Genomic DNA, 16,749 nt, shown 5'->3' on the forward strand with positions numbered 1-16,749 from the left:
CCTGCAGCTGTAGATTCACGTTAGCTTTCCCAGGCAGGTGTTCACATGGAGACTTGGAAGGGAAAGAGCAAGGTGAAGGTGGCCTGCTCTGCTGACAAGCAGGCACAGACAGAGGCCTTTTAGTTATTTATCTTTCCCACGGCAGGTGCTGTCCCACTGTCAAGAGCCAGCATACAGGGAACATTCTTTTTTTTTTTTTTTTTTTTTTTTTTTTTTGCCTGTGAACCAGCAGATGTGTTGTGGCTCTGGAGATGACAGTTGTGGTGACAGCTTCCTGACCCTGGCGTAACAGCTATGTGGGGGTACGTTCTGTCCTGGTTCCCAGGCCCCTCGTTGTGGCGGGGATATCAGTGTCCCAGGTGTGGTGGAGACAGGGTTGCTGTGCACTCATTCCCAAAGGCCCCTGCGTGGGGCTATTCCTTCAGCCTTTCTGAGAATTTTAGATGCCCCTACACTCCTGTTTTGAATTGCTTTCTGCTTCAGATATCTAGATTCGTTTTCCTCACATTCGGCTGAACCATGGCTGAAGCACCAGGTTTTAGGAATTAGATGTCTTTGTTTTTTTACTAGATTTTGCCATGTTGGTCTTTCAGAATATTGGATCCATTTACACCACCCCATGTATGAATTCCTGTTTCCCCACACCCTCAATAACATTTGAGATGGCCAGTTGTCAGATTATTACTGCTTCTCCTCCTCTTTCTCATTTTTATCATTATTGTTTCTCCATCCGAAAATTGTACAGGAGCAAACAGGCGTCTCCATTTAAATGCCCTCATTATTTGTGAATCGAACAGTTTTTCATGTTTATTGTTTGCTTTCCTTTTTTTGATAATGCCTGATGATCTCTCAATCTATTGTGCTATTGACTTGTTTATAATTTTCTATATCAATATGTAGACGTTCATTGTATCCCTGCCATGCCCAGTCATAGGCTGGAAGCAGCTCAAGGAGCACGATCTTAGGACAACTCAGCAGTGGGTTCCAAGGCTCAACAGTGCAGGCCCTCGTCAGTCCCCACTCTGTGTGGTGAGAGGTCAGTGAAGCACATTCTGTGGCTACCACACTGCTCCCTGCACTGGTCAGAACTGCCTCTTCACACCAGTTTTAGGAGCAGCTCCTCTGCGTGTTCCCCGTCCTCCTTTCCTGAGGAGAAAAGAACAGGGTTAATGGGTTAGACTAGAGGCCCCATTGCTACAAATGATCCCTAACTGTAATGACATTTCACTCCCCATTCTAAAACCCTTCTGTCCTCAAGTACCCATCCCAGCAAGTCTTGGTGGCTCACCTGGTGGAGTGATCATTCCCACCTGGTGGTGTGACTCAAACCTTCACTTCTGAAGAGTCCAAAGCTTCGATAGCCTTTCTCTTTTTGGTTCTGGATTCCTGCACAGACCCATGTACACTTCAATGCATAAGGGGAGTACCAGGAGGTGACCAAGTTCCATGGGTACCTCTCCTGGATTCCACAGGTATTTCTCCTTGCCCCCACATTGTGTAGAAAGAGCCATATCTTGTCCTGATGATCAAGGCCAATTACTCCTGCTAATAAAGCCTATTTTATTTATTTTGAGATAGTGTGTGGGGGGGGGGAGGGGGAGGGACAGAGAGAGAAAGAAAGAATCCCAAGTAGGCTCCATGCTGTCAGCTCAGAGCCTGACACGGGGCTCCATCTCATGAACCATGAGATCATGACCTGAGCTGAAACCAAGAGTCGGACGCTTAATCAACTGAGCCACCGAGGTGCCCCACTCCTGCTAATATAGTGACTCTTATTGCCTGCTTTTCCCTGGTCATAGAGTCCAAAGTTCCCTAGTAGCAGGTATCACTTACAGTTCAGTAGGATTCTTAGCTGTGTCCCTTAGCAAGAATGTACACCTTTGGGGACCAGGATCTACAAACCTGAAGAGCCTAGAGTTATAGGAACAGAAATCATAAGGCCCCCCAATGAATCATTGGTAGTGATGGTAAGTGGAGCCACCCTTGCTTCCACCCCGTGGTTTCTGAACACGCGTATCCTTCCTAGTGGGGACAAACCATTATATAGAGAGACATTTAATAAATGCATTGTGCTATGAAGAGTCATACTTACTCCTTTCAGACTGTGTCCTCTAGGCTGGCATTTCATTGCACTTGTAGGACATTATTCTTGTGTTCTGTAAAAGGCCAGAACCCTCCTGATGGCATAGTGTATGATATAACCAGTGAATCTCACTCCAGCACCTTCTTCACTTCCACCACTGAACATCAGTTTCCTGGTCTGAAGATATATGTAGAGAAGTTCATGCCTATGGATCAGGCATTCTCTAAACTCCCAGATAGTGGTGTTGGCTATGCCTTTTGCCTTGTGGGCAGGAAAGGAATGCCCAAACTCCCAATTTATTTCTTATCCCTGTGAGGTTGAACAGATGGTCTTTTCAGTATAGAAGGAACACAGTGTAGTCAACTTGCCACAGAGTAGCCAGTTTATCTCCTCAAGTAATGGTGTCATTTTGGGTATTCAGTGTTGGTCTCTGTTACTGCTAAATTAGGAATTCAGAGATATCAATAGATCTGCCTTGGTAAGTGGGAGTCTGTGTTATTGGGCCCATTTATAGCCTCTGGCTCTGTCACTATGACCACTCCATTCATGTGCTCAACATACCAGTTGTGGATGGCTGATAACAAACGATGGCTAAAGATAACTAGCTCAGTCACATTGTCTACTTGGTTGTTCTGTGCCTTTCCTGTGGTTTATGTTCTCCTATGGGAGTTAACAAAATAATTATATTTTGTTCCTGCTTCTGTATGACCTCCACTGCCTCTCTCTGGAAGATGTCTCCAGTATTCCAGTTCTTTTCCTCCAAGGACCTTGACTGTCACTTTGAGTCATTTATCCTTCCACAAAAAATAGGTAGATTAACTGCTCATACTTTAGCCCATTTTGGAAATTATCACTCTTGACTATATTTCTGGACCACCCCTGAATATAGATCTGCAGCCATTGCTTTCTCGGATTGTACCCACACACCAACATGACCTATTTCCAAACCACAACCAGTCACTTCCTTTCTCCTTCAGCTGATTGCATAGAAATCCCCCTATGGTCATTGGTACAAGTTGATGGAGAGGCACTTATGTGACTCTACAGGTAACACAAGGTTTGGACTACATGTTCATGAATGTAACTTGTGCCTTCTGGCCCTGCTCAGGTTCATTCCCAAATGTAAATTCCCATTGTATTATGGACAATTACTGCCAGACCTATAGGACCTTATGTCTTGGTTTACCTGACAGAACCCAGCTTATAATGGGAAATTCCAAAGGCATTGTCACTTCATGTCCCATGTGCAAGTGGTCCATCAGTAAGATGCCAAAATATATTTCTTTTTTATTATTTTTGTTTCGGGGGGGGGGGGGAGGAGCAGAGGGGGAGAGAGAGAGAATCTTCAGCAAGCTCTACACTAAGCACAGAGCCTGACATGGGGCTTGATCCCACAACCCTGGGATCATGACCTGAGCCAAAATTAAGAGTTGGACGCTCAACTAACTGAGCTACCCAGGCACCCCAAAAGATATTTATTTCATAAAGGGCTTATAATTCTCTCTTGTAAATAATGTGGCCTCAGAATCCCAGGGGCCTACATGTGATTCTGCACTAGAGCTTGCCATAAACTCCATACTACATCCTTTCTCATTACAGACACTTCTAACAACACAGTGTTTACTGGTTTGTGTGGCCCAAGTGGTAGCACTGATCACTCTATGGTTTGGACCTGCTGCAATGTGTTTCCTTCTTTGGGGGAAGATGCAGGATGCAGCAATTTGCCTTTTACTTTGAAAGGAAAATGGGTGATGGGCATTAAGGAGGGCACCTGTTGGGATGAGCACTTGGTGTTATATATAAGAGATGAATCACTGGATTCTACTCCTGAAGCCAAAACCACACTGTATGTTAACTAACTTGAGGATATGTGTGTATATGTGTGTGTGTGTGTGTGTGTGTGTGTGTTTAATGTATTTTAAAAAAAAGAAAGAAATATTATGGCACTCCCCTCACACTAGATTCCCCCACATTCCACTGAAGTATCCAGCCCCTGAATCTTAGTAGGGTTTATTTTCCCTTCTCTGGGATGCATTTCTTTTACTAAGGCCTGGAGAAGACTAGCCACTTCTTTCTCATCTTGCCAACTTAACATGATACTGTTGTTATAGTGGAACATAGCAGTATTCTTGGAGATGTCCAGGTGGCCCGGATCTCTTAGGATTCCTGACATAGGATGAGAGACTTAACATAGTTCTGAGTCATAATCGTGAATAAACATTGTTCTGTCCTATATGAATGCAAGCTATTTCTGATCTTGTTTTCTAATTTGAATGGAAAAGACCACATTTGCCAAATCAATGGCTACATACCATGTACTTGAGACCTTATTAATCTGTTGTAACAATAAGACCTTTCGTGCTACAGCTGCAAATGGGCCTAGTGCTTGATTAAGTCTGTCATAGAATACAGTCATTCCCCAGGATCCATCCAGTTCCTGAAGGAGTCAGATTGTTGAATTAAATAAAGATATGAGAGGGACCACCACCCTTGAATCTTTTAGGTATCTAAAGATTGAACTCCTTTCTGCCATCCCCTCCAGAATATAATATTATTTAAAAAATATTGTATTGATGTGAAATTCACAAAACACAAAATTCATCATTTAAAAATGAACAACTAAGTTGCATTTAGCACTTGTTACTGAATGTTAGTGTTGTACTGAATGTTTAGAATGTTATGCAATCATCACCCCCGTCTAGTTCTAGAACATTTCCATCACTCCAAGGTAAAACCCCTTACATATTTTTCCGAAGTTTTTATTTAAATTCTAGTTAACATATCATGTAATAGTGATGTCAGGGGTAGAGTTTAGTGATTCATCACTTACATGCAATACCCAATATTCATCACAATAGGTTCACCTCCTTAATACCCATTACACACCTAGCCCATCCTCCATGCACCTTCCCTCCAGCAACCCTCAGTTTGTTCTCTATGGTTTCACTCCATATCCCCTTCCCTCCAGCTTGTGACAAGCAGTAATCTGTGTTCTTTCTCCATGGCTTTATCTATAATGAATATTTAATACAAATAGAATTGTACAATATGTGACCTTATGTGTTGAGGGTTCATCCATGTATGTATCAGTACTTTATTTCTCTTTATGGCTGATAATATTCCATTGTGTGTATATAACACAATTTCTTTATCCATTCCTCCATTGGTAAACATTCCGCCATTTGTGAACATTGGTTGTTTTCACCTTTTACCTTCACTATTGTGAATAGTGCTGCTATGAACATGCATATATTTGTACTTATTTGAGTGCCTGTTTTCAATTCTGAGTATATACCTAGGAGTAGAATTGTAGGGGTCATATGGTAATTCTTTCTTCAACTTTTTGAGGAGACAACAAACTCTTTTCAACAAGAGTCAAACTGTTTTGCATTCCCACCAGCAATGTACAAGGGTTTAATTTTCTTCACTTCCTCCAATTGCCAATACTTGTTAGTTTCCATTTTTCTGATTCCAGCCTTCCTAGTGGGTATAAAATGATATCTCAAGGTGGTTTTGATTTACATCTTCATAATGACTAGTGATGTTGAGTATCTTTTCATACGTTTACTGAGCCTTTGTATATCATATTTGGTGAAATGTCAATTTTAGTACTCAGCCCTTTTTTTAATTTGGTTGTCTCTATTGTTGAGTTGAAGGAGTGCTTTATATATTCTGGATACTAGACCTTCATCAGATATATGATTTGCCAATATTTTCTCCCATTCTAAAAGTTGTCTTTTCACTTTCTGGATGTTTTCTGATGCTCAAACTTTGTTTTTATTTTATTGAGGTCTTATTTATCTATTTATTTACTTTTTGTGCATACTATTTGTGTCATAGCTAACCAGATCATTACTATTTTTGTGATAACTTCACTCATCATAATGACTTTCACATAACAGTCCTGTCCTGTGTTTCTACAAACTTAATTTAAAAATGGGTTTTGTTCTGTCCTAATATGGCATGGACTCAATCTAGTGATCATTACCACTTGGAATGTCATTTAAATGACTTTCTTTATTCTTTAATTGTAAAAGTGATATGGGTACTTTGGCTCATCCACATATTTCTAAGTCTAAGAGTTTTTCAAAGGGAAAATTGAAAGTTTCAAAGGTGTCCAGTTTACTAGAAGTTTTAATTTTTGGGCTAGAAATAGATTTAAGGTCTCATATCACAACTTTTACCAATGCAGGATTCTCTTTGATTCTGTTCCTCATGGATGACGATTACCCTTGAATTCTCCCAGTGACCAGAAGACTGGTGCATCAGAAGGGTCATGTTGCATTGTTGAGCAGAATTAATTGCTCAAAACTTTTTAGAAACATGATATAAACTCTAACATATTTCAACTTTATCCCATTTGACCTATTTTTATTATCTACAGTTACACAATATGTTATTCTTTTTTTTTGATAGTGCTTCAGATGTGTAAAGCTGTATAATGTTTTTCCTATGTATCCAAGCGAAACAGTTACCATACCAATAGCTTTTTTCTCATTTCTAATTTGAATTCTAGATATTTCATCCTCCAGATCACCCTCCTCTAACAGAACTTCATCTTGTCGATGTTCTTCAAGAGTAGGAGTCAGAATAACACAAAATGCTCAACTACGATCAAAGGCAAGAGATGTAATTATTTGTACATCATGATTTTATTAATGAAACTCTGGTTGCTAACTTCCTTATTAGTAAGCCTAATTTAAATCAGGCCCCTTTCATGTTCTGTCATTGATTTTTGCCCTAGTGACAATAACAACCCCCAAGGAGAGCTCCATGTCTGTGCATGTGAATTAAGGTGGTATTCTTCCATTCTGAAGTATATTATATTATCAGGGTTTCCAGGACCACACAGGAAGGCTCACAATATTTTACAAGGAAAATGTACTATTTTAACGTCAGACTGCATGAAACATATTGTATCTTGTCCCAAAATGGAACCTATTTGTGTGTCAGTTTCTGATTGATTCTTTTAGAATATATTAGCTTATGCCCAGTCTGCATCTACCAAGAGAATAAATTGTCACTACTCATAGTCTTATATCTTCCTCTATCCAGACTTTGTAGTAGTAGTAGTAGTGGATTGTGTGTGTGTGTGTTGTGTGTGTGTGTGTGTGTGTGTGTGTGTGTTAGAGAGAGAGAGAGAGAGAGAGAGAGAGAGAGAGATTGTGTTAATGTGTAGAGAATAATATAATTCCTACATGTGGTTACAAACAGCAGTAAAATGAGACTACATGGAATTTCATTCAATTATGCATCAACATTTTTTTGGTTCCTATCTAACTATATTTCCTTAAAAAACTAAGTGATTATGCTTTTTTCCATTTTTAAAAATATGGCAAAATATGCAAACATAAAATTTGTCATCTTAACCATTTTTAAGTGTGCAATTCAGTGTATTAAATACATGCATAGTGTGCTACCATCATCACCATCCATCTGTAGAACTCTCTTCATCTTGTAAAGTTACAGTTCCATTCCCATTAAAAATAAACCCCCTTTCTCCTTTCTTCCCAGTCCCTGGGAAACACCATTCTACATTATTCTGTCTCTGTGATTTGCCTGCTGTAATTACTTCATACAAGTGGAATCCTACTATATTTGCTGTGTGCGTGTATGGGAGAGAGAGAGACACTTGCTTGTTTAACTTAGCATAATGTTCTCAAAGTTCATCTATGTTGTGGCATATCTCAGAGTTTCCTTCCTTTTTAAGGCTAAGTAACATTTCCTTGTATGTAAACACTGCATTTCACTTATCTATTCATCTGTCAATAGAAACTTGTAGCCATTGCAAATAATGCTGCTATAAACATAAGTGTACAAATCCTATTTTTAATTTTTTGGAGTATATACTTAGAAATGGAATTGCTGGATCATATGGTAATTATATTTTTAATTTTTTGAGGAACTGTCATACTATGTTTCCTATAGCAACTGCACCATTTTACATTCCCGTTAATAGTATACAAGGGTTCTATATTCTTTCCGTGTCTTCACCACCACTTGTTTTTTCTTCTGTATTTTTTTTTGACAGTAGACATCCTAATGGATGTGGGATGGTATATTATTGTAGTTTTCATTTGCATTTCCTTAATTATTAGTGAGATAAGTGATTTTTTTTTTTTTTTTTTTGCTTATTTCAGATGAGGCTTGAGGCTTAATAGGTGTGATGTTTGTCAAAGACATAACCGGTAGTGTTGTTAAAATGTGAACTCATATGTAGTAAAGGAAAAAGTTGGCAGTCACTACCATGATCCTTTGGTCAGCTTTGGTGGATTAATATTCCAGGAATTCTCGGTTGCAGGAACAATTGTTTCTGGTTTCTGTCCTTATCTACATAAGACTTGAAGGGACTTACTCCAATCTTTGGTGAGAATATTCAGAATGAATCAGCATTTGAGTAATGTATATCATTATCAGTATAAAATAATAAAGAATAGAGAGAAAATCAGCTTAGGGCAGTGTTAAAGCTAATTTTCTGTGTGGGTGTGACAAGAAGCAGAGGGAGTTCTTCCTGTGTGATATATCAAGGTGATAATGTGCCCCATTAGGACAATTTGTTTTATATTTCTTAAAATAGATATGACTGAGAAAATGACAGATGGAGGTCAGGAAAAAATTCATGAAGTCCTTCACCTTATATTCATAAATCAATGACTTGGTCCCAGAGAGTTGGCTAAAAATATATTTCTCTTTCAGATGAAGGAGATTAGGTTGTGAAAAGAAGAATGTGTTGACTGGAATGACTGAGAACATCACCTCTGTCATTAGCACTATACTCTAGCATTATGCAAAATACAAGAAACATGATTTTTTTTCTTTCACTTGTACCTTTCCAGTAATACACATTCCTTATCCCTCCCCTCTCTCTCTCTCTCTCTCTCTCTCACACACACACACACACACACACATATGGATTTCCGTTTTGTAGATGAAACCACACATTAATAATCACATAAATAATGTGGGTTCAGTTAAATATTTGGTCCCTGGCAGGGAAATAGTTAAGGAAGAAATAATTTAAATGAATTTGCACCAAGTATTTTCATGGGGGAAGAATTAGAAAAATATACTCAGAAGAGATTATGTTGAAACAATACTAATGCCTGAAAAAATAGACTTTAGATGTTTTTCACTCTTAGAAGCCAATACCAGCATCAACTCCCAAAAGAGATCAGTATGTGAAATGACAATCGTGGGTTGAGAATGAAATCTTTAAAGTTCAATGTGAAATACTGATTTTTTAAAAATAATTCCTTTTGAAATATCTGTAATCTTTTAAACTTATAATCAGGTACAACCTAAACTATAATGAAGGTACTTAACATGTCAGGAAACAAGGAGAAAGAGTCAAATGGCAAGGTAGCATTATGAATTTCTAGTGAGATTGGCACTCTTCTATTTTTTTATTGCATTCCATAAGCGTCACAGAAAAAAAAATCCTTTAAAGAAATACATTCTACAGCTTATCACTCATGTCGGAGAAAACTCGTTTAATGCTTTTGTTGGCCATGATACTGAAAATAAGTCTTGATTGAAGCAAGCACAGTCATATATTGAAGTACACAAATAGACGCATTTGCTTGGTTTATTCTGCAGCCTTGCTGCAAGAATGCAAATGAGCTTTTCCAAGCCCAGTTTCAAGCTGTCAAGTGACAAAGGGGGAGGGGGGGGAGGGGAGCAGGAAAAAAAAAATCAATTGAGTTAACCTGGCACAGAAGTCTACAGATTAATTATGTTTTAAAAAACTGAAAACAATGTGTTTTTTTGTTGGCAACTTGAAAGACTGGTGCCTGAAATGCTCTTTAATATTATGTAAACAAATGGAGCTTAATCAATTGCAGACACAGCAGTCACCATACCTGTAAAAGGTATGGAGCAAGGTTGTTACTTTCCTTTCAAATAAATGAATACAGCACAGAAGACAGGAATTCTTACCCATCTGCCAGCACAATTTATATATTGCTTACAGGATGGTGACAGATTGGCATTGTGACTTCAAATGCCAAGTAGGTATCAATACACTTATTTTTTCTACTGGGATTCCAGAATCCTAGGGATTCAAGGGCAGTTAAGTGGCAGATTCTCATTTTTCCCTAGCATTTTGTACTAGAGACATGACCTCTGAGTGATGCACAGCATGCTACCATCATTGTATGGGTGTAAAACGTCCTCGTTACTAATTTTGGTTCACTTGGATGGATGAAGCCTGATTTAGTACCCCATGGTTATTCAGCCATCAATTTAGTAAATCAAACACTTACATTACTTTAGTTCTTGACCCAACCCTGACTTAAATATTGGGAAATTTACTTGTTGATTAGGTACTCGATGTTGATGGAGAATCCAAGGATGATTAGCTCTGTGTGCTAGATTAAACAGGAAGGTAGCGTTGAGTTATGACAGGTCTAATGGAGGAGCCCTAACACATGGAACTTCTGGAAGGGCAGCCTAACTTCAGGCAAAATAGCAAAGGCTGTCATTTGGAAGATAGAGGAACTCTTAACAACAAAAAACAAAAAAACAGATGCCTTTGAGGTTTACTTAGAGCATGCAAGCATTCAAGGCTTTTTAGTAATTAAAAATGCTTGAATGTGACTAGAAGAGAGATCCAGAGGAGAGTAAAATGATTTAGCATGGTTTGGAATGGCAGATGTTCACCAATTGGCAGCAAAAAGTTAAGGCAACTAGGAGATGAGAATAAAAGGGGACAAGTTAATTTGTTTCAAATGCAAGGAAGATAGCTTTAGTTTTCACAATTTTAGATGAGATCAGGGATTTTGCAGAGATAAGATTCAGGTTTTGTGGAGAGGCACTAAAGATAACTTCCTGAGATTATTTTTATTTTTATGAAATGAAAATTTAGAAGCTAGAATTTGGCAATGCATTGGAAGTATGGGACACTCTGAAGACATTTTCCTGCTTTCAGTTGGAAGTTAAATGAATAGGGTTTTATTACAGCTGAATAGAGAACATTGGCTAAAATCTGCAACAGGAAATAAAAGAAGAACAGATTATTAATTAGGACCCTCATTTTTGCCCAATGTTTTCAATAGTTTTTCAGTTATTTCATTAAAAATGTATGCATTACCTTAAATCAACTACTGATCAAGAATAAGCAAAATTATATATTTCATTGAATTAACTCATAATTACCTAGCACCTCCATGCTGTATAATCTTAGGTTGCACTTTATTAGTAAATATGTTTTATAATTGTGCAGCCCACACAGCTACAATTGAAAGGTTTGAATGTGTTTTTCCTCCTGCATTTATTATATCGACTTTGGTGAGTAGCCATATTGCATTTGTTAAATAGGGTCTTAATGCAGATACTTTTTATTCTTTTCTGTCAGATCCATTGTCTCTCCCCTCGCCTATAAGGAATAAACATATCACAAAGAAAATTCACTGCAAAGCATGTGCCCATTAAATTTTGTTGATGAATACACAAAATGCCTGAGTAGCTAAGTAATATACAGATATGAAAAATCCCTATATAGTTTTATAATGCATGCACGCACACATACACACACACAAATATATGTGTGTGTGTGTGTGTGTGTGTGTATATATATATATATATACACACACATACATACATACATACACGCGTGTACGTACATACAGACATACATTTAGATGTGAAGGTTGACATCCTAAAAATAAATTTTCCTTCTCACAGTAAGCCAAGTTACAGTACTTTGTTAAGTAAAAGATTAAATTATTCTCATTTTATGCACTGCCATCTGGCATACTTGTACTTTTTTTGTGAATCACAGAAAAAGCAATTCAAAACCAGACATTAAATAGACTCATAAGTAATTATCGACATATTAAGTAGCTTCTGAAGACAGGTTTGAACACATACATTCCAACAGGATTTTCTTAGGTTGATAGCCATAAGCGTTTTCATTGAGAAAAAATATTTTATAATATTATTGTAAAATAATTTGGCAAACTGTTTCTATGTACATCTGCTTGAATATTCTTAAAACATGCTACATTACAAAAGTAATTCTGTTCTGTGATTCATACTCATCCCCCTTTTTCTTTGATATTTTTCTATGTTTTATTAATGGGGCAGGAATCCTCATAATGAAGGAAATGTCTTCATCCTGAAAACACCCAGACCGTTTTGCCCAGATGCTATATACCTCTCGGGATTCTGCAGGTTTGCGGGGAGAGTGAGTGGAAGTAATCTACTTTCTTTGTGGAACAGGGCTCATGTCAAAGGGACGACTCAGAAGCTCTCCCAATTTCTTTTTGAGAGTAAGATAATGATGTCACAGGAAAACTGGTTCCATTTTTTTTATAGTCCTGATCTTAAGAAATATGCCTTTATATTTAACCCAAACAGATGCCCCTGCCAGCACTACTGCTCTGGAGGACTTTGTAATCCCCCAAGGCAGCCATTTGTAATTCTGGTCACACTAGGTTACAGGTCCTTAAACCTCTTTCAGTGTGTGGTCCTTGGAGCCAAGCACAGTATTCCCAGTATGGAGTCAAAGAATGGAGTAATTCTCACTTTCAGTTTTTCTTATAGAAATATATTACAATTCACAGACTGCATTTGTCTTGTCAGGAGACCCTGCAAACAGTTGCCTAAAATGGATCTTGACTCATTAAGATCAGGAATATTTATTAAATGTGTTTTGTCTTCTCAAATATTTGTACCTAAACACAGACATTTGCAATTAGCCCTATTATATCCCATTGTATTAGTTTTGTCTGTTTTTAACTATTAGATCTTCCTTAACAACCCACTTAATTTTTATGACATTAAAAACAAAACACCTTTTAGTACAGAAAAAGTGAAAAAGATAGGACAAAATGGACAATATTAGACAAAAGTAGGGCCATTATGTGTGTGTGTGTGTGTATATATATACACACACATACATATATATATATATACACACACACTATATATATGTGTGTATATATATATATAGCCTAAGGCATCACCATTATCATTATAACAATTCTATATGCTGCATTTTTTCTACTTAAAATTACTTTATGGATATTTGATTGCATTATTTAATATTCTTTTGAAATCTGATTTCCGGGAAGGACTGAATAATATTTGACAAAATGGATATATTATATTTAGTTAAACAGTAGATGGTTATTATCTGTCAATTTTTTCTATTGCAAATAATACTGCTAAAAACATTCTTATACTTAAAATTTTGCTTGCATTTCTCAATAACTTTAGAATAAATTACTGGATATAGACTGTTTGGATTAAAATTGTGAATATTTAGAGGAAATATTAATGCATATTGCCAAATTGAAATTCATTCACAAGGTGAATTTTATTTTCCAGTATGTAAATCTGTATAATAAATATGTATGTGTATATATAATACTTATGCACATATCTATAATACATAAAACACATACATTTATATGTATATACACATGTGTGTAGATGAGTTTATATTTTTATATACACTTATGTGTGTATAGAATATGTAGATATATATTGAGATAGATAGTTATAGATATAGATAGATATAGTTGATATAGATACAGATACCTGGAGTGGATAGAAAGAAGTAAAGGTAAAAAGGTAGAAAAAGGTAAAGGTAGAAAAAAAAATTTCTACCAGGTATTATTACATATCTTATAGCTGACTCTTTAACTGTGGGGTTGAACGTGTTATGTCAGGGTAAGTGTTACATTGTGGTATCAGACTAGTTCAGAAATGTATCCCCTGGGTGTGTGGGATACAAAGGTACTATGATAGACTTGACCCGTATTTTACCTTTCCTGTTTCTTTGACAAACATTTCTATAACAAATGGCACAATGAAAGTCTAAAATTTTAGCAGGCTATGACCATTGCATGGAAAGATTCATATAAGAGATTCATCCAGAGGTAACAATGAAACTATAGCCTTTAATGGGGTATGGTAAAAATTGTTGCTGTTATTTTTTAGAAGACAAATACTCCACTGAGGCTTCCTTGGTGCTTGCAAAAGATAATTTAGTAAAAATCTTATAAGCATTGTTGGACTACTCTGGGTTAGGTACTAGTTCATTTAGACTAATAAAGGAATGTTCCTTTTATTTTGGAGATCTTACTCTCTAAAAGAGGATACTGAAAAGTAAGCAGTGATCTATGGAGTGACATAGATAGGCTCAGAGGTCTGTGTGAGATTTGCTGGGGCACTGACTTCAGGTCTTAATCTTCCAATTGAACTAGCATTCTCTTTCTTCTCTGATCACCTGTTGCTGTTCTGTGGTGACTAAAATAGTACAATGGGAAGAAGAAAAGGATAATGGGTAGGCAAACAATGGACAAAGAAATCTAATTAAACAGAAGTGCACCCTAATCTAGACCCTGTCTTCAAAGGAAATTAAATTACCTTCAGGCAAGACCAGTCCAAGAACTTGGCAGCAAATTTTGCTAACAGTATATATCCTGGAACTTGCTTACAACTGTATCTACCTGTTCTCTGTATGCCACTAAGTAGAGAGGGATATTCTGGGTGCCAGACCAGGGCTGGTCCCTAAATACGCTGATGTATCTCACTGCTGATTTACCAGTGAAAGCACCCTTGTTGCACAGTCACTGATGTTTGCAGATATAGACTGTGTATAAGTCAGGAACACCAATGACAGATCAGAGTTTCCAGCTCTGTAAGTGAGAGGAGCCACAGGCTTTAGACTTCCATCAGAAAACTCCTATGATTTTTAATTTATAAGTCCCACCTTATTGTTTCCATAAAATTGGGAACTATCATTTTCTTCTCTACAACCCACAAATTGGTAACTCAAATTGAGAACCCAAGCGATTGCCTGGACGTTTGTAAAGGCAGAAAAAGGCTGCTGATGACAATTATGCTAACCTTAGCACCAATAAGAGGCAGATGATGAAATAAAACAAATGGCAGTAAGTATCTGTTTGTCAGGCTGCATCAGAAGCGGGTGCAAGAAAACCCAGCTACATAATGAAGAACCAAAGGACTAAGGCAATCAAAATATTTCTTTAGCTACATTGCAAATCACTAGAACTGCTCTAAAGTTTGCACTGCATGTCTGAGTTGTGAAAAGAAAAAAAACTTTTAAAACTATAGGTGTGTGAGAGCTAGAGTTGATGGTGGTGAATAAGAGTTCAAACCGAACTTCCTTGCAACTTTCAGGGAGGCATCAGCAAACAGGTCCTCATCCAAGTAATCATAATAGAAGAGGTAACATAGACCTGAAGCCTCTGACACTCAATAAGAGAGAACCATTTAAGGACATAGAAGTACCTGAAGGAAAGCAAAAAAAGAAAAAAAAGAGCAGCCTCAGAGGTCAAAAGAAAGCCATCTCATGTGGTGTCATAGAACTCAGGGAAAGAACATTTTTAAAAAACACTGAGTGATTAAAAATGTCAAATATCAAGACTCAGAAAGGAGAAGTGGTCTTTGCAACAAAAAGCTCACAGACTGGGGTGCCTGGGTAGCTCAGTCAGTTAAATGTCTGGCTTTTGATTTCGGCTCAGGTCATGATCTCATGATTCATGGAATCGAGCCCCGCATTGGGCTCTCCTCTGACAGCGTAGAGCCTGCTTGTGATTCCCTTCCTTTCCTTCTCTGTCTCTCCCCTGCTTTCTGTCTCTGTCTCTCTAAATAAACAAACTTTTTTTTTTTAATCTCACAGATAATCACAGGGAAATGAGGTGTCAGGGGAACAAAGTAGGGCAAAGCCAGATTGTTGTGAGTTGATGAACAAACAGGAGGTGTACAAATTGGAGACCATATGAATAGACAATCATTCCAGGATTATTTCATGGAACTTGATTTAAGATGAGAGAGACCTGAAGATATTTAAATGATTACGTGATACAGTCAATATACAGTAGCAAATAATTTCTCTATCTGTGGGGTCTCACATTTCTATCTTATTCTAGCCTTTCCATTCTCAAGCAGCATGGTTTTGGACATTTGTCTAGGTGTTCCTCTCTTCATCCTCTCTTCATCAGTGTGGGTCCATATCCTCTCAACCAATGTTAGCCAATTGTGTGTGTGTGTGTGTGTGTGTGTGTGTGTGTTGAGGCCACTGCAGAAAGAGGGAAAAATCAAGGTAGCAGAGTCTCTTGGGAGGTAGCAGACTATAGATTCAATAACTCCGGTGAATGAATCTTTCAAAGGAGGAAGGTCTCTCTTACATTGTGGTATACGTAAAAGATAAAAAATAAGGGTTTGGGTCCATTTAGCTTTATGAGTTTGACATTAACAGATTTCCAATTTTAATGGCCTTTCTTTGTTCTGAAATAAGCAAGAGAATTATCAGCTCCCAGCAGGTTACAGGGCAAGTGAGTAGAAGGCCTCAGGAAGATGAAGATTTTAAATAGCTAGTGGAGTGATGGCAAGAGACAGTTTACTGAGACAACAGTGTGTCAGACTATCCCTGTGCCCATCGGATGCCAGAGATAACATGCCTAAAGGAACAGTTTTTTGTGAAGTTCTTGTTTTCTCTGAACAGTGTCCCTAGTCTGGTGCTTGATTAGGGAAGTGCCATTGGAATCTGAAAGCAGAAGAAGTGGGTGAGGGTGGAAGATGACATCCGTTGGTAGGTAATGGAAAAGTAGAGAGGATAGAAGTATGGAGACCTTGGTCAGAGGAAAGGTAAGTTGGAATAAAACTAACTGGAGGCCTAGGAGGGTCAAAGTTTT

This window comes from Leopardus geoffroyi, chromosome A3, assembly GCF_018350155.1.
Source record: "Leopardus geoffroyi isolate Oge1 chromosome A3, O.geoffroyi_Oge1_pat1.0, whole genome shotgun sequence".
Taxonomy (NCBI): domain Eukaryota; kingdom Metazoa; phylum Chordata; class Mammalia; order Carnivora; family Felidae; genus Leopardus; species Leopardus geoffroyi.